Source organism: Xiphophorus hellerii, chromosome 12 (genome assembly GCF_003331165.1).
Source record: "Xiphophorus hellerii strain 12219 chromosome 12, Xiphophorus_hellerii-4.1, whole genome shotgun sequence".
NCBI lineage: Eukaryota > Metazoa > Chordata > Actinopteri > Cyprinodontiformes > Poeciliidae > Xiphophorus > Xiphophorus hellerii.
In genome coordinates, this window is record NC_045683.1 from 22,862,603 (window position 1) to 22,882,398 (window position 19,796).

Below are 19,796 nucleotides of genomic sequence, written 5' to 3' on the forward strand. Positions count from 1 at the left end.
TTGTGCAGACGCCCTGAGGAAGAAAAAGAAGGTCAGGCTGCCAATTTGGAGCTGGCAGGTCGAAAGAAGCGGTGGCACTTAGCTTCACATGAGAAGAGAGTGAGGAGGGGGGCTACTCATCTATGGAAACCAGGACAAACAAAAGAGGTAAGTGAAGGGGAAAGGAAGATGAATGCCCACAAAGCTGTCTAGAGTTCCTGGGAGGGTGAAGGCTTACAGAGACAACCCTTGAAGCACTGCTACCTGTGATTGAACAGGAACAAAGTTAACCAGGTGGGGGTGCGGGGGGTACAGGAACTGTAAGGCCTTACAACACCAGTGATACTCAAAAACACCAAATGAAATGGTAGAAATAATCATTTGGCAGTTAGCCAACTTTTTTCTGGTTGTTAACAAGTATACTGTATACCCAATGCTTTTATTGCACTGTGCATCATTTAAAAAAAATGTTTTTGACATATGTATAGAATCAAGAAATTTATTTTCTTGATCGTCCCTGACTGGGAATTGGCCGGTCGGGGTCTCCATCTTTTCAGATCACTGAATGCATCATTCTAACCGTTAGTGGGATACACTGGGAACAACACTCTTCAGAGGGGGAGTTGTTGCTGAGGGACAAAAATAAAGATTTCAGGATCAGTAAGGTGTTGGAAATTAGGTCAGAAAAAGCACAATGACATAAGAGGTTTGTTTAAAGGAAACCGTATGTATTTTCTATGACATGTCGACACAGATTTATACTTCATGAAGCCTGTAAGAGAGTAAGACTTAGAAAAACAGTAGAAAGACTAAATGGAGTACAGCAAAGCTGCTCTGTTTTATCCTTTCAGCTTTTAATCTTTGTTAGTCATAAAACATGCAGGTTCTGGATCTGGTCAATGTGAAGGTACAGATCCAAATTTCCTGGAAAAGATGCAGTGTTATTCAGAAAGAGGAGTGTTCACCACACAAGTGAAAGTTAAGCTTAAGCATTAAGATTCTGAGACGAAATGCAAGACAAACTGAGGAAGAAAGGTTTTAGTTTTAGTAAAAACCTCTATTTATTTGTCATAGCAAGTAGTGCTAGTATTGCAATGGAGCTTTAAACAGTAAAGAAAAATATCGTGAGAACACATGGCCAAAGATGAACTTATTTATCCATTTGTAATAAGTTAAATTGGAAATGATTTGCAGAGGAAAAACAAAATCCATCAAAATGATCCGAAAAAGTTTAATTTATAGGTAAACATCAAATGGCCTTGATGCAACGTCTGCTTTAGTGTCTGAACAGTTGCTTACTGACAAAAAAATTCGGAGAACCTTGGATTTTTAATTTGCCTCCGTTTCTGACTAATATTATGTGTATTCATTTTAAAGTATGAGGGAGAATGAAAAGATAAACCACAAAGCTAGTTCAGAGCGAGCCAGCTCAGAACGACACACAGAATAAGATTAGCACCGGCAGTCTATCACTCTGCACTCTCTCTGAGCCAAACTAAAATCAATACCTGAAAAATATTTTTTTATTTACTTACAATCTACACAAAAAGTAAATTATTTGCTTGTGACATCAAATCCATTCCAGTGGCAGCGCGGTCTGAAACATGAAAAGAAAACCAGCACGTATCTCTTTGAGCAGACCACTCTGACAGGCAGCAGAAGCTCTGAGGATCCCTCCGCTTTGCATTCCAGTCTGTCTGGGTCATACTGTCGGTTTGTCTCTGACATTTGTTGTCTGTCCGTCCCAATCCGGGGTGTCACTGAACCAAGTCAAGGATGTGGCAGTTCTGGTCAGGAGTTCATCATGGGTCAACAGCTGGGTTCCTCCCATGGGGACACCGGCTTTGTTTATAGAGAGGGATCTTTTTTTTTTTGCATGCAGTCACCCATGAAGGTCTGGTCATATTAATGCAAAATATATCTAATGCACAGGAAGAGTTGGTTGACTAATTGCAAAGGTTGTAAAGCTGATATATTGTGCTTAATGAAATATGTAAGAGTAAAAAAAAACTCATGCATCAGAGACACATCCTGTGCACAAGTGTTGACCTCTCTGACCTGGACACCATAACCCTTCAACAAAAACACACACACCAATACATGCACACACACAGGCTCAATTTTACAACAGCAGATGCTGGAACCCAGTTTCTGCAGCTGCCTCTGCCTGTCAGTCATAAAGAAACATGCAGTGAAACCAGACAAACAGGAGTAAGTGCTTTGCAACACACTTGTCTATTACTGAGGTGCATCCATCACCGCCTCCAGGCAAAATCGCACACAGAAGGAATCATTGCAAGTGCTACGATATAACCATAATCTTCTTGAAGAAAACAACTGAATTCAACCATTGATGGAGAGTTATCCTCAAAAACAGTGGAATCCCATATTTTCCCGTTTGCTGACGACCCAAGCTGCCTTCATGACCTAGCAGACAGCCATCCCCGGGAATCAGTCTAAACACTCGGCTTTCAACAGGACTCACAACTGGAGGATCCTTTGAACATCACACCACATGCTGCAAACGGAGCATCAGGGCCGGCCCCAGGGGTCCCCCAAGCCTGCCCTCATGCTCATGTTTTTCAATGCACAACCACCGATATAAATGAGAATTCAAATAGGAAACAGCTGAAGCAGTAAATGGAGTCTTTTACCCCAGATGACCCACAAAGACATCTGAGCCAATTTCTCCACATATTTGTTTTTTAATACAAATGAATACGTATATTTTCCCCGTCTCTCTCTTCTCCCACGCAGCATCTCATTCCCTATTATAGGAGAGAACCCCTTTCAAACATACTCAATTTGACGACACCGACTCTTTTTGGTCTCCAGGGAGCAATTACGGCTGCCCTGTCAAACACTTCAATGTTCTGAAGGACCAGTTCACTGCCTCAGGGACCCTCTCATGTCTCCTGAAACCGAGTTTCAACCTTTGTGAAAGTTTGTTCACAATAGCCCCTTGAACTTACACAAGCAGTCAAAAACCAGACTGGGATGTGAATGAAAATAGTTTCCAGGTAAATACTAGGTTTCACATCTATACCTCAGCCTATTAACCCCTTCCTTAACCTCAAACCCTCCAACTCCCTTTAAAGACAACAACCATAGTGAACTCCCTGGTGACTGGATCCTTATTTGTGGAGGGGATTCTCTCTCAACAGTGACCTCTTGGTCTTAAAGGACCTCCCCCACAAAGCTCAGAGTTCTTCAAAGCAACCCCCCTCTCAATGAGTCTGGCATCATCTGGTTGGTTTCCAACATTAAAGGCTTCCTCTAGATTTATAAATGGGTTGTGTTAACAGGCGGTAAGCAGTTGATATCTCACATGCAGCCCATAATTCTTATTGGACCATTATTTTTGTCTGAATCCAAACCTACTCAAAGTCTCTAGTCAAACTAGACTTTAACTAGAGATGTTTGCAACTATTCCCCCCCAGACCAAATCAATTCTTAGGTTTTTACTGACTGTATTTATATTATATACATTCTGTCTACCTCGCCTTAAACACTGATTCTGGGACATAACCCTAATTTAATGCATGTTCGTTCATTTAATATCTTTGTTCCAGGTGTACAATTTCCCATGCAAAAGACATTTTTATCAACTCCAATAAATTTCTAAATAAATTAAGAAGAACTACCTACGACATCAACCAATTGTTATAACCTACTCTATGCTATTTTATCATCTTAAGTTTTATTCTGTCTGATTTGTCTTTGAAGACAGAGCTTGGAATAACACCACACCTGCCTTGTGAATGTTCAAGTTGCAAGTTGGAAAACAGCAAGATTTTCTATTTGATTACCATCTACTATGAGCCATACATGCTGACAACAAAGCATTTTCCCCTGTTTCGTACAAAAACGGAACATCTTCACTATGTTTAATAGTACTTTACGTGCCACTAGTTAAACCAGGAAGTGCTAAAAGTTTAGTAAACTGGAAACTCTGACTGCATCCAGACAGCCATATTGAATACCAAACCTGGGAGTTTCTCGGTCAGCTCCAAGGTTGGGATCCTGGCTTCACGGAGAGTTCTTGTTGTTTTTCCAATTTGGAACTCGTAAAATCAAACTCTCTTGAGACGAAGAGAGTTACCTACGTCAAGTAAACAATTAACTGTTTATAGTCACTTAACAGAACTTCAGTTCAAAAACCCCGAACTAAGACTCTTAATTGATCACCTTGTAAAGTCGAACTGGCACAGCAACAGAGGGTTCACACTTTACTCAGCCCACACACCAGGTCCCAGAAGAAGGTGAGAGGTGAGGACTCTAAAACGTCCCGGCTCTATGCTAATGATAATGTAAGCACTTGGCATGCTTCAAGACCTCCACCACCGGCCAATTAGATACACCCCAGATGGGATTGCGATCTCACACTCAATGCATGAATGTCACAACAACACTGCTTATCAGCTGCATGTCGTTATGTTTCACCTGCCTTGCATAGGCGCCAAGAGTGACAGCACACCTGATAGCACATAGCTCCTGTTACACCATCTTTGCAGCGGCGTATTTTCCTACCCGCTTTGCAGCACTGCAGCAATGGTCCTAATTATAAAGGCTGAGGAAAGACCACGGCGGATAATGTAAATGTCAGATGCTTGAAGGAGAGACTCTGGGCTCTCCTCAGGTTCGCTTTGAATCTTGCTTCAGTGATCAAAAGCACGCACAGAGAGAGGAGCATGTAGCCAGGCCCCAGTTATAATAACCTAAATAATTCAAGATTATTTCATGCAGAGAGCAAGAACATTAAAGATCACTGCCACGTACAATAATTACATTTAGTTCCTTTTCAGTAGCTTTTAAGGCGTCAAACCCTTAATTTTGAGCCCTTGTATCCATACGTCAAGCTTCAAGTAGAAAATAAAGTCGGGCAAAGATCTGATGACAAAAATTAGCTTGACATTTACAACAAGCCGAAGAAAATAAGGAAACTCTCCTGGGTTATTAATCTCTCCTTCTTTTGCTTTATGAATTAATAAACCTGCCTTATTAATGTGTCAAAACAAGCCAAATTCAGTTTCTATAATGGCCTAATCATCTTTTAATTGCACACCTACCTGAAATGCATCTTGGCTCGACAGAGCGGCTCTGCGCCTCAACACAAAACTATCCACCACACGCTGATGAAAGACGCTGGCCTCACAGTGATGGAGAACCTGTGTCTGTCTTCTAGTTCTATTTTCAGGGATTATCTAGCAGAATATACAGGCCAAGAGTAGATTTATAAAGTGTCCATGTGGGGGGTGAGTAAATGTATCGTCTTGTGCTGTGTATTTCAATCAGATTGAGCGGGTGCAAGCGCAGCACATTATTCTCCCCCTGCTCTGCATAGCGCTGCGCTAGGCTATGTCCTCCTGCTGTATTAGTGTGATGTATGACCCAAACGCAGTGCTGCACCACACTGCATACACGCCTAACGTACAGATCCAAACGCCCTCCACTGCTTTTTTTCCCCCCACCTGTCAAGCTGTTATTCATCCCTGCCTCTCTCGTCTCTCTCACTTCCTTCCTGCTCTCACATTTTGCTTATATTTTCATCCAGCATTACATCTCTGTTCTTTACTGTATCCATCACTTCGCTTTGTCTTCGTGAGCCTCTTTGTAGCTTTGTTTACCTCAAAAAGAAGGAAAATATCATCACGACAGTGTGGGTCTTACAGATGCAACACCATACACAGATAGTGCCTTGCGGTACTTGTTCATCTTAAACATCTTTATATTTCGTTAAGTTACAGCCACAAGCTAAATATTGTTTATTTTGCCACCTTCTATAGTATTCAAACTGTTGGCCGATTTAGGTTACAGTAATGTTATAGTTTGACCTAAAGGTAACACTTAAGAGCGGCCCAGTTAGAGTAACGACTTAAACTGATGAGAATCTGTGCAAGGAGCTAAAATTAGGGTGATGGCAAAGAGGCTTTCCAACCTCAAAAACATGGAGAACGTCACCAAAACAACAGTGGAAGTATGCACACATGCAAACATTTTGGTCAGCAATTATATGAAGCGTTTGATTGACGTTTTTATTGATAGGAGTATATGAGGTACTTGGCACTTCATGTTTTGACACAATTATGTAAAAAATGTTTTATATCCGATACTTTTTCATTGCTGTCTTTTCAGAGACGAAAATCTTGTTTTCTATCAGGAACAGAAAAAATCATTATTGATGTACATATGAAAAAATGTATGAATAATTCTTGTATGACTTTTATTAAGGAGCATCAGAGGGGGAAAAATGGCCTAACTGATTTTTATTATTAATATTTTTTATTTCTTTTTATAACATGAAGTCCTAGTGAGACAAATCAAAGTTTATGGTTTAAAAGTGACACAATACCAGCCAATATGTTGAAGATGTAAAATATTAGACTGTTACACGTGGAGCAGAAACGTGCAGTTCATAGAGGAGCGCACAGCACCAAAGGTGTCACTTTGGGCCACTTTGCAGTTGTGCTCTGACAGAGAATGATGACTGCTTCTATCAAGGGGAGTTGGTGAAATGACAACCATTCAATGGCAAAATAGAGAGATTGTTTAAGTTCAATAAAGTAAAAGTGCATTTGAGTAACACAACTTGTCAGCTGACTGCAGCTGCGGCGAGGAGGACTGACGTTTCCAGAGAGGAGAAGGAAAGAAGGTGCACAGGTTAGAAATGTAATCTGAAAAAGGCAATTACCGTCATTTACTTGGTCTAATTTATCTCAGTGGTATTTAGACCAAGAGGATTGCAGTGTTAACGGGAGAAAAACAGCGAAAACACTGTCAGTCCCACCAACCACTGCTTCCTTCATTATCCACGGCTCCTGGCTACAGAAATACCTAATTAGGTGCCTGGTTGTGTGCTATTGCTGTCTGCCTCCATTGTTCTTCATGTCTATCGCTGCTTTATCATTAAAACACAAAAAGATGAGAGGCAGTGGCTGGTTTTAATTCTGGCTTCTAATTACATCTGTGGGAAAAATTCATGTCCCTATTAAAGAAAAATCTGTAATTACCTCAACATTTGAACAGCAGAGCCTCCAGTTCACGTTTTCCACATTAATAGAGCAGAAAAAATAAATAAATCAGTTTCATATTCCTCAATATTTAACAATAAAAGTCTCTCCCTGGGAACTTTTGATCATCCAAGATGAGCATTTCCAGCGTCAAGCGCAGATGGACAAACATCTCTGACGTTTCAGTCTGAGAGAAAAAGCAGAGGCTCTATTCGGACACTGGGGCTCTATGTTCCTAATAATAACAGCGTGAAACTGATTTAATTCAATTAGCATGAGAGCAGATATGAAGCCATTACTTTCGTATTAACTGAGAGCAGACGCGTACACACACCTGAGTGCTTTGGAAATAGGCAGACCGCTCAGCTGATTCCTCTGCAGGAGGGACACCAAGGCGCATTGGGTGGAGGGAGAATGGGGAGCACCATTTAAGGATGGGGAGGCTAAATTTGATTAATCCATAAACTGATTTACTATGTCTGATAATTTGCTGGTAACACATCCACACAGGGGCTGCTATGATTATATCAGTTATGGTTCATGGCTATTGCAGATAAGGTTAAGCTGAGGGCTCGGAGGAGGGAAGGGCTGTAATTGAGTACGCATTAAGTTAATGCTATTCCTATGGAGGCATACAAAGTGTGACACTGAACTGTCCACCCACGACCTGACCTCTGACCTTTACACACTCTGAATTCTGTAAAGTTGAGGCAAATCATATTCGTCAAGACCGATATTGTTGTCGAACACTATTTGGTTAACATTTGCAATTTAACTATACAGGTGAATTTTACACCATTAAACCCATTAAACCAACAGTAATATGAATGTAAGGTATGGAGGCCCAAAACTGACATAATTTAAAAAATAAGAACTATATAAATGGCCTAATAAATAAATCCATACACTACAAACCAATTAATTTAAAAAAGGAGAACTTTACCTCATGTTTTATTTATTTGATATTCATTTTTATTTTTACAGCTTCCAGCAAATTATATTTTTAAGCACATAATTTAAATTTTACTGTTTTTAAAAATATATGTTGTTTTTCATTTTACTTGTGGATGCTTTTGTGTTTAATTAATTCATTATTTTTTTCCCCAACAATCCTTTTTATTTCCAATTATTACCCAAAAATTGTTCTCAGATAATAGTAGTGATACGTCAACATTTTTTTTTTCCTCCCCTCCAGGGGGTCTTTTGTGGGCTCTGGTGTCCCTTATATGAAAGTAGGCTGACAGGAGAGAGGGAAAGGCATGCGGCAAATGTCGCCGGGTCCGGGAATCAAACCCGCAACGGCCGCGTCGAGGACTCAAAGCCTCCAAACGTGGGTCGAGCTATTCCCTACGCCACCACAACACGCCCACTTCAACATATTTTTAATCAAGTAAAAATAAAAAGTAGCCATCCAAAAAATTACTAGAGTAAAAACGTATATGGTAAAAAAGTCTACTGAGGTACTAAGCAGCTGAATAAATGATCAATTATTTAATATTTAAAAATGACATCAGGCGGACCAAAATATAAAGTTAAGTGGAAATTTTGGTATTTTAAGGACCAAAATAACAATTATTCATATAAGTAACAAAAACGTTTCCAAATCAGTTTATTTCAAGATAAAACATATGAAACTAACAAAAACTGCAGGTGTATGTCTTTGTCTGGTGAATTTTTTGTTAAAAACCATTTATATATATATATATATATATATATATATATATATATATATATATATATATATATATATATAAACAGTGTGTACACACACATGCACACCCCCAGTAGGAAGAGTTTTGCAAGGCCTAAAAACAGGAAGCAAGGAGCCACTTGTTGCCATGGATGGATTGGAAAGATGGTATTTCGGGAATGTTTCTCCAAAGCCTTGTAAAGCTTGTGGGATGCTGAAAATATTTGCCCTTGCTCACAGGCTGTGAATGTGTGGGATCTGTTACTCCCTGCTCCAAAGAATGCAGTTTATGCATGTGTTTACTAACACGGGTGCTTTGTTCTGAAGCCCAGGAGGGTCACGTTCCTTTATCAAGTCAGTTTCAATTCCCCGTCAAGGTAGGCACACCGTGTGAAAGTCACACACACACTGGCTCAGTATGACAGGAGCTGGTTTGAGTTTTCCAGGCAGATCAAAGAGAGCTGAGAGAGGAGTTTTCTTCTGTTCCTACATTCACATGATAGGCTTCACGGTTCACAGAGAGCCACAGGTTGACATCTGAGGGACTTTGCCCATGCAGGAAGAGGGGGCGAGAGGGACCACAACACAGGCATTACATCAACCGTTAAAGGCCTGACACATGCTTTGTGGCACACGTGTTTACGTGGCCCTGTGCTGTGATAGCATAGAACCTGAGGGAGGATAATGTGGCCAAAAAGAAACCCTGTCAACTTTCAGATAAAAAGAACACAGATGAGTGAGTTTAGAATATTTCACAAAGATTAAGAATTTCAGCAGGTCCAGCGCCACAAGGGGACTATAAGGGCCTTCATCTTCTCAAATTGACTCTGCCAGCTACTCAAGGCTTAGTTTTTTTTATGTCATGGAGATATTTGTAATACAGTATTTATTCACTATATTTACAACTATTTATAAAAAAAAAAACAATGCAAATTTGCACACATCTCATCCACTGATTAGTTGGCTGAGCCTCTTGCTAGATCCTAATATTTCATTTCACATTATGTGCATGTATGTACATTACATCTTAAAAAGTTAACAACTTTCTTGCTTACAAAGAAAATAAAGATTCAAAGATATATTAGGTAAATCACAAATCTCTAGCCTTGATCAACCAGCTGTGTGACTGCAGACATCTTGGTGGATCACTTATTGATCAACGTCCTTCGAGACGCACCCTATGATCACCCTATGATCACCCTATGATCACCCTATGATCACCCTATGATCGCTTCACAGTCCCCGATGTTGTAAGCTGTGCAGATAAAACAGGATTTCATCAATATGTTATAAAACAAGGACAAAATGAATGCAGAGATGACCTTTTAAATTGACTTCACTATCTTGTATCACTGATTGGCAAAATTGGCATCTGTAAACGGATTTGGATAATTTCCCAAAATATATCAACATTTCCATATTGCATGTTCCTTATCGAGACAAGACTGGACTTTCCAGAATGTTCAGCTTCTTCCTATTAGCTGACGTCTTCCTGCAACCCACCATCAAAGCCACCTACCAACCTGTCAGACACGTGGCACCAACTCATCTTTGCCTCAGGTTTGATTGATGTTCCATCTCCTAACACAGCCATGCGTCGCTAATCATTTCATACGAGGACTGCACGCAAAAGTGGGAAAATTGACTAACCATTAAAAAACCATTTATTGCCAGCGGACGACATTAACGAGCCGACATTGACCGGCGCTTTCATTTAAAGTTCACCCTCATCAATGACCAACGAGGAGGAGCGGCACCGACGTGTGCCCTGCTCATCAAGGAGAGGAATAATTAAATATTTTCAATCCATTTTGCTCAGGATGTTTATTGCAGTGCTGTGGAGGTTTTTAAGATAGTCGATCCACACAGCATTAGCGCAGTTTCCCTCCACGCTGTCAACTGGCAGGCGTTACACGGACTCTCCAGCACTAAGACATTGGCCCTGCTCACCGCTGTTGCTGCTGAATGTGTGCGAGAATGATAAGCCCAGACTGAGGGAATCCTGGGAATGCTAGGAGGCATTTTGCGAGTAATCTGACCCAGAGGCCAGGCTTAGGCCGAGCAATGTGGTGAAGGACAATGAGCCCGAGCAGCGGAGAAACTCATACACAGCGGCTTCTCCCCCCAAATGACTTTAGACACACTTCCATCCATAAAAACAGATTATTGCTGTTTATCCTCTTTTCACTCGCAGTTTTTACATTTGTGCACTCGCCTCTCCGGCCTGATAATGGCACTTCTCCACAACTCCCGCTCTCAGCGACCATTGCTCCGCTGACTTCACTATGTACTTATAAAAAAAAAAAATCAATTGCTACAGCTGTGAGAGGAGGATGTAATAGTGAATACATTTTGTGTTCCCCCCACCCCTCCGTAATCTTCTGCCTCAACATGTCAGACAAATTGTACTGCCTCTTCCAAATCTAATAAAGCCGGCCCGCTTCTTACAACAAACCGTGCATATAAACGCACACAAACAACCACAACAGACACTTCCACTGCAACACGGGCTGAAAGTGGAGAGAGATGGTGGTAATCACAAGCGAGAGAGGATCAAATATGTATGAAACTACTGCGTTATAGGGTAAAAGCGTATTTTTTCTCTCACCCTTGGGGGATAGTCCAGATATGCAATCTCTGTGATGTCTATCCCCAGGGCCCATATGTTTAAAGTCATTCGCGCAGACGTGACTTATTTGTGTTCTTTCCCTGAAAGATAACAACCAAACACAATGATTGGAGGACTCCTCCCCTCGCAGCCCCGCTCCAGCTGTATCATGGTTAAATCATTTCTACTTCATCCTGTCACATTTCAGTTGCTTATCACTCCTGCCCTTAAAAAAGGGGGCTGTGCTTCCTGGTTTAGCCAAAAGGCCATCCCACCACCTTAAGTAATTCATGCAGTGATTTATCCCACCACATCTTGTGACCACCTGTCATGAGGAGATAGCATTCTTGGTACTATTAAACCAATGTAATTACCAGAGAGGGGTTTCCCCAGTTCAGTAAGCATCTTAGCGCTGCAGACTCTCACCATGTGACTGTGAAAGTCGATATAAGAAGGTTTGTTGGTGCCCTGCTCTCTGAGAACAGAGCTTTGCATCTGGTTAACACCTCAAAGCTCAACACAGTTTATTGAATTTTCTTTTTAACACATTGTTTTAGAAAATCTGAGAAGAGTGGTACGTTTTATGTTCATAAATCCCCCTCGCAATGGTCGATATTTTGCACCTTTTCTAAAACTATTACAATCAAAGGCCTTTAGAAGTTTCTTGCATTCGGAAAGTGATATAGTTTTCCCACTCTTTGCAAAACAGCTGGACCTTGGTCAGATCAGACGTGAAGCATCTGTGAACAGCAATTTTAAATACTTGGCACAGATTCCCATTTATATTGAGTTATCTACTTTGACTAGACCATACTAACACATAAGAATTTGATCAACTTTACTTCCTGCTCTAGTTGTATGTCTAGAATTGTCATCCTGCAATCAGTGGACCCAGGTCAGTTTCTTCGGTCATCCTTTTTTTTTTTCATATTTTTGTTTTTACAACATATCCTTCTCAACATGCAATTTTCCTTCAACGGCACAATTATTTGGGTTAGTATATCATGTAAAAACAGAAAAAATAAACAAATGCCTGCAACATAAACCTTGGAAAGGTTCAAATGGTGTGAATTTGGCATAGTGTGGTATGAAATTCTTATATATTGCTTTACATATTAGTGTAAAGTGTTATTTCCAAATAACTAAAGCATTTCCTCCAGCATCTTGGTGAATGAACTTTAAACTATGGGAGAAACACAAAGACTATCAGTTCTGAATCCACCTTAGGTTAATCTTAATACCAGTAACTGGCCCAAGCTTAGTATGAATAGTTTGGCGAGGCACTGTGGGTGAGTACCTTTAGGTAGGAACAGGAAAAAAAAACAAGGAACAAGAGAGGTGTAGCATAGCTGTCTTTCTAATGGCAGCCAATTTAATTGAAAAATCCACTTCTTTGTTGGAGAGCAACCAATTCGGTGTCGAGAAGCAGAGGGCCCCGATCCCTGGCTCAGTGGTTAACAGCAAAAAAAGAGAGATAAAAACTAAAGGAGGCAAGTAAAGCGAGATGGGGCAAAAGGAATGGAAAAAAAGAAAGTAAAGAGGAGCAGAGTGTTAGAGGCAGGCACAGATATGGATGGAGTGAGAGGGAATTACAGATTTCACTGAGATAAAGAGGGGAAACGATGGGAGGGAGGGAGAAAGAATGAAACAGAGAGGACTGAAGAAAAGGGGGAGGGGGAGAGAAACGGAGTTAAAGCCAAGCTCAGCAGTCTTTCTCAGGCTCAATTTCCACGACATGATTAGTTTGGGGTGATGACATGTAATAGGGGCAGGAAAAGAAAAAAAAAAAAGAGGAAAAATATGCCTCCTTGACTCTCCATCTTTTAACTTATGTTTTCTCTCAGAGGAGTTCTTGTTATAATAGTGTCCTGCTTCAAAGACTGAAAAACAGTAGAGACTAGTCGCACCAATGACCACTATCATTTTTTTCATTTTAAAAGACAACAAAGTAAAACAAAACCACGTAGGTAAAGCACTAAAACATGCAGGAAAATGAGCACTCATTTTGGAGACCAAGAAATGCCACACAACAACTGATCGACATTTACTTTTTTAGCATACACATTTTAAAAATGCCAAGAAGGCATTTTATTATGTTTCATCTGTGTTGCATTGATATTGCAGGGATGCTTGGAGAAATCTGACTTTCTGAGTCAGAATTTCAATGTCAGGAGCCTTCCTTGCTGCGTTTCTAACTGAGAACTATAAAAATACAACTTCCTAGTACAAATCCAAAAGACCACAAGAGCATGGATAATGCAGACGGGATTTGGATTCATAAAAAAGAAAAAAAAAATGCAGATAAAAGAAACAATGTAATATAATAACTTTAGTTCAATTGCTACTGGTTCTAAATATTCCCTTTGATGTACCAATTTTCAAAGGATGAGTAGAGAAGTAAAGAAAAATCGCCACAAAACATCTAAGAAAAAAAAAGACAAGAAATTGAGCAGTCTATTTCAGGAGGTAATCTGATGATTGGCTGACAAACACATATTATCAAGGAAACCCCTGCAGCCAGCCCCCCTGCAGTGAGCTTGGGGCTGTGATAACCAAGCAAGAAGGCAGAGAACAAAGAGAAAAAGAAAAAACACGGCTACATCGGGAGTGCTAATTGAATCCAAAACACTCAAAAGCAATTTTTGATTAGTAAGCTCACTCAGTATACCCTCTCTCTTCTCACTCCACTTCTGCCCCCTCCAACGCTTTTTATGTTTTAGTCATATCCTCTTTCCCAACATCAGCAGAGGAGAACGCTGCAGTTTATCATCCAATGTCAGCCGCATTTCACCCCAACCCAACATTTGACACAGGAGTAGCACAAAAAACAGTAACCAGACACCGGATTTTTGATATTCCCACCTGCGCTTTATTTCTCAGCAGAGCGGCCCCATACAGACCCCCTGCTGCTGCAGAGGCCCAGACAGTGTGTCCTGGTCTGGCTCTACCCCAGTGAGCAACAACCTGGTCTCAGCCCTGCACAACAGATTGACTCCGTCTGTGTTAGCACCCTGTTGGCTAATGCAAGTACAGTCCATCTGCTAATTCTAATCCACCCTGCATCAACTGATAGGCAAGCACAAGCACGTATAGAGTTGATCTCCAAAGAGTTCACGTCCTTGCTAAAATAACACGTGTTTTTTGTTTTTAAAAGGAAATCAGAGTAAATCCTTCTAAGCGGTTTTCCACATTTATTACTACACATAAATCTACAGGTGTTTGGTTAGTGCAATAACATGGTTGCATTAGTGCAAAAACCATGAAGCTAATACCTTTCGAGCCTATCAAGTCTCCTTACATTCACACCAATCATAAATTATATTGAATCAGATGACCCTGACAGAAAAACGTCATTGTTGGATTATCCTGATTTCTCCACATTTGCCTCATTTGACTTAAGTCTTTGCAAAGAGGTCACAATGGATCAGAGGGATCTCATCGTACAAAGGCATCACAGTAAAAGTAGTAAGGCTGCAGTAAGGTTATGACATTGAACATAATTAAAAGTACACCACATCTATGTACCTCATGGTAGAGGCAGCATCTTGCCCTAGGGTTACTTTTCCTCCGACAGAATATGGATTTTTATCAAAGAGGATTGATGAAATGATGGACAACCTCAAAACTAGTCAATTTTGACCCAAAACCTTAAGGCATTTCCTAAAAAAAAATCAAAATGAAAAAGGATTTCAATTTTTACCTCCACTTTGGGTCCAGGCATGTGTCTAAATCCACATAAGAATGACTTAATGAAAAGGAAATTAATGTTATTGAATGGCCTGGTCACAGTCCAGACGTACATCTGACAGAGAAGGTCTGTGGGATTGCCTGAATGGAGCAGTGGACAAACGATGTCTTCACACAATGTGAAAGATTTCAAAGATCTTTGAAAAATAGAATTGGCAAATTTTGCAAAGGCAAGATGCTCTTGGACTGGTTGACTCCTGCTAAAGACAGCAGTAAAACTGAATCAAAATGAACACATTATTACCATAGTTTAAGGGTGAGGACATAATGTAAATAAGTTATTGCGCCGTCTTTCCAGTCTAACTGATTTGTTTGTCGTTATACGTCACATCATGTAGAAAAAGATTTGAAATGATTTATCACTTTTTTTACACCACAAACATCCCCTAGGAGCGTGTACATTTTAGAGAGTCAGTGTACATATGGGTATATGAGACAAGCTCTGAATGTTGAGACCACATCCTGAAAAATATGATTAATCGATCCCATCAACATTGTCATGAAACCTTTTTGCATCCTATCACCTGATGATCAATGAAGATAAATGGCATGCTGCGGCTGCTGCTCCTCGTCTTCTCATGCAGGTTCCACACATGCGCAGCAATGTCCTGAGTAAAAACGTCACGGGGGATGAGAACCCACTCCCGCACATAAACTCATGTACAGTCATTAGCCACATTAGCCACCTGTAACCCATAAATACAACACTCCAGAACATGGGGATGTGTAGAAACACCCACGCATGCACAGCGCCCGAGGAACAAGATGAAGCAAAGATGATGCAGTTTAGGAGTGAGCATTAAGAGAACTGGGGGTCAGAAGGAGATTAGCAGTAGTTAAACAGTGCAGATACATCTTCTGAAACCGCTGCAGAGTGGTTAAGCCAATCGTGCTAAAGATTAGGCTATAATATCATGTCAGAGGAACACAAGTGAGGCCAGACTCCAAGGTTGTGAACACATTTCAGGGTAGTAAACAGAGTCTTGGAGAGAAGATGAACTGCTTATAAAACAAGAGGAAAATTATGATCTCTTCATAAATGAAGGCAGCATGGAGGATTGCAACAAGCCCCGATGCAGACTGGTGTATGAATGTAGGCCAAGTGTGTTCGCGTGGACATTTGCATGTGTAGCAGTCATGATTTGCATATTTTTGTATTCGCGGGTATGCAAAGTATCTCCCACTGTGTGTGCGCACGAGCGGGAAGGTGTGCACGAAAGGAGTTGGGAGCAGTCAGCGCACCGAGGCTCTGACTTTGCACATCTCACACATGCTGGAAGAGTTCTCCCTGCATAATCACATTTATACCCCTTTCACACACCATAATTCAATTCCCCCTTCTAGACAATGACCATGTCATCTTAATCTGGCAGGTAGATTATACAGCATCCCACACAAGACTGCTAATGCTAAGGGAACTGTTCGAGCTATTGTACGCTTCCTTCAAGGTTGGACGGGCTGCTGCAGATTGCTTTAGCGGATTGCTTCTGCCACTCATGTTTTCCACCGGTGGTTCCTTGCATTTAATCGGGAGAAGCTGCTTTCTCCTTGTTACACCATCTGGGAGTCCTGAACATGCTGTTTTTTGTGCGTGTGGTTTTTGGCTGTATTTCAAGCTCTGAATAGCTCTTTTGTTGATTTATATTAAACATTTATCACTGAACATGAATTTGGTCTTCTCAATACAGGCATACACCTTGTTCTACCTCTTCAACAACACATAATAAGCCCGACTGTGAAGGAGACAAGCTGAAAACGTTTGCGAGTGTTAAGACATAAAGCTGGTGGACTTAAAGAGCCGGTGCAGCTCATCTCTGGATTTCCAGCTTCGGCCCACGTTGGATAATAGAGCCAGAACAACAAGAAAAAAAAACATTTCATAATCTGCATTTCTACAAATCCTTCGAGATAGTGAATCTGATATATTTAGAAATTTTAATTACTGCTGCTAATCAGCTATAACACTCTGATACAGTGGAGCAGCAGGTGTGTGCACACTGGGTGTGTGGTTGTTAGGTCTTGATGCCACCCATCAAGCCGCCCCTCCCGTCTTCCTCAGTCGGATTATAGCTAAATCATTCAGCCATAACAGGGTCTGTTAGAGCTTCTTCATACCTCAACCACCGATCCACCCAGCATGGTTCCATCAACACTGGGACCAATGCCCCTGTTTGCCTGAAGGAGCTCTATGTGTGGAGAAATCAGATGTATTGCCACGAAAAAGTATAAAATTATCTTATTGGTGTTTTTTTTTTATGTGACAAATTAAAACCCACATTTTTAGGTTTAAACTACTTTGCCACGGGAAAAATCTCCCATCTTCAGAAGCAGCTGAGCTACTATGGGATTCTAAAGGTACAATGACCTTGAGTTAAAAACCCCATGTGTCCTACTGCTGCTACAATAACATTTTGAATGTTACGGTTAGAGAATGATCTGTGATACTTATGAATTGGTAATTAGATTTAGATACGCCAACACATATGGAGAGAAAGAGAGCAGGGATGGCCCAAGGTTGTACAGAGCCTAAAGCAGAATTGGAATCGTGGCCCCTCCTCCTGTTGAGAAGATCACCACCGCTAACAGCTTTTCGATACACATTTGGTGAAATCCAGGACGCAATCACAGATACTTGGTTATTTTATGCGAAAGATGTATTTGTAAATGAATCCAGCTAAAATACTCATAGCATCAGGTTGCGACTATTAACACAACAGTCAAACAACATTATTCTCTGCACTTTTACAAAGTAAACTTTCCAATTCCTTTAAATCCAAAATTCCTACCTGGAGAAGAAAACACCTATCTAGAATGACCATGAGCTAAAAGTGTAGCATTGACCAGCAGCAACAGGTGGGGGAAGGGAACTGCACGACTGATTCAAAAGAACAAGAAAACATTTGCCAGCTTCTTCTTTAAAAGGAATTCAAATCTTAGAAACAAAATGATGAGAAAGTTATCAGTTTTGAAATCGTTGTATGCCTTGATAACCGTATTCTCACTCTTGAATCGACTCCTGCCAAACAGACACATGTGCTGCTGACCTAAGCTGAAATTCTTCAGTGGATGACTAAGTATCACAGGATGGCTAATGATCTGTGATACAGAACAATATAATTAGAGAGCTGCAACAGAGCTGCAGATGCCCGTGACTCCTTAAATCATGGGTCAGACTCTCTGATGCAGTCCGGCTAATGAAAAGCAGAAACATTCCTGAGAGGACTAACACAACAAACTCACAAGTACCAGAGCAAGACCAGAACCATCCAATGAAAATAGCATTACAACCTCACCACAAACCTCTGGAATACTGTAAAGAATAGACAGTGGGTGCAGACAGTTGTAAAATGTGCTTATTTTGTCACACCACAACAAGTTACTCCTAAAATCTCCAAAGTTCTGTTTTTATGCAGCCAATTAAAGTCACATCTGCTTTTTAGCAAACACGCAGTGGGGCCAAAGGCATGTCTGTCCATAAACTACAGCTATTTGCTGAGCAACAACTTAGTGTGGGGCCAGTAAATACAGGACCAAGCAACCACTAGTGTAGCGTAGGGGTTGAACCAATTAGTCGACTAGTCGACTAGTCGACTCTAGGACGTCTCGCGAGTTTTTACATTTCATGTCGACTAGTCGCAGTCATGTGATTGCCGGTGGTGACAGCCTGTGCTGATCTGACAGCACAGTATACGTCACAAGACACAAGAAAAATAAGTTAATAGCCTTCATCCGGCTCATGTTGATGCCCTTGTTTTCCTACATGTCAACCAAGAAAAAACCCCAACAACTCTTAGCGAAGAGAATATTGACAGCGAGTGAGCTTTATTTACCCCCCCCCCCCCCCCCCCCCCCCCGTGCCACCTCTTTTTATTGTTTTTACATGCCATCTAAAAGACGTGCATTTCCTTTTGAATGTTGGTTTCCCAGCAACTTATTATTTATCATAAACTATCCCGATGTTTTGTTGTTTCACTTGTTGCTGTTCTGTGTAAATGCCTTATTTTTCCGTGAAAACGGGTAATAAAGCCTGTACGTTACTCCAAAGCTTTGCGTCTTGCGTTGCTATGACGTCACAACGACTAGTCAACTCGACATCGATTCGACTTTTATCATGTTGACGACGTTGACTAGAAAATATCTTAAATCGTTCAATCTGCTGAGTCAGCAGAGGTTCCTGCCGCGCATCGGGCGGAGGAGAAGCAGGTGGTTTCGTTGAATTCAGCTGTAACCAGCTGGATCCGTTCATAACAAGTTTTGCTTGTGATGTTCCAAAAGCACCATGTAGTCAGTGTGATAATTTGACTCCTATAGTAACTATCCAGAGATCATCAGCATCAGCCGGTGTTTAGAAAAAAAAAGTCAGACCCGACTTTGTGCAACAAACTTCTCCCCGCTGCTCACGAAGAATCTCCATAATAGACTTAGTAAAAGCAGGAGAAGGGGAGAGTGTGTGTGTGTGTGTGTGTGGGGGGGGGGGGGGGGGGGGGGGGTCAATATTTGCCGTGAAAATAGGTAATAAAGCCTCCAAGTAGTTGTGAAGGGTTTTTGCGCTTACGTCACTATGACGTCACCGCGACTAGTCGACATCGACTCGACTATTATCATGATGTAGTCGACCTTAAAAAATATGTAGTCGTTCAACCCCTAGTGTAGCGGTGATTGCTCAAGTGTATGCCAAACTGTAAGCCCAGCTTTCACCATGTGGCCTTATTGAACTCACGCAGCCATCATTTTATCAGAGTCTGCTTTCATCCTCTGAGAG

General features: G+C 41.0%; 1 protein-coding gene and 1 long non-coding RNA gene across 4 annotated transcripts in view; one reads left to right on the top strand and one right to left on the bottom strand.

Moving 5' to 3' along the window:
• Window positions 1-19,796, bottom strand: part of LOC116729617 (tetratricopeptide repeat protein 28) — a 240,695-nt gene that overhangs the window by 123,666 nt on the left and 97,233 nt on the right. The gene's annotated exons all lie outside the window — the stretch shown is intronic.
• Window positions 10,155-18,734, top strand: LOC116729619 (uncharacterized). Its single transcript, XR_004341180.1, has 3 exons — window positions 10,155-10,165; window positions 14,372-14,374; window positions 18,585-18,734. It is a non-coding gene; the product is annotated as an uncharacterized LOC116729619 (long non-coding RNA).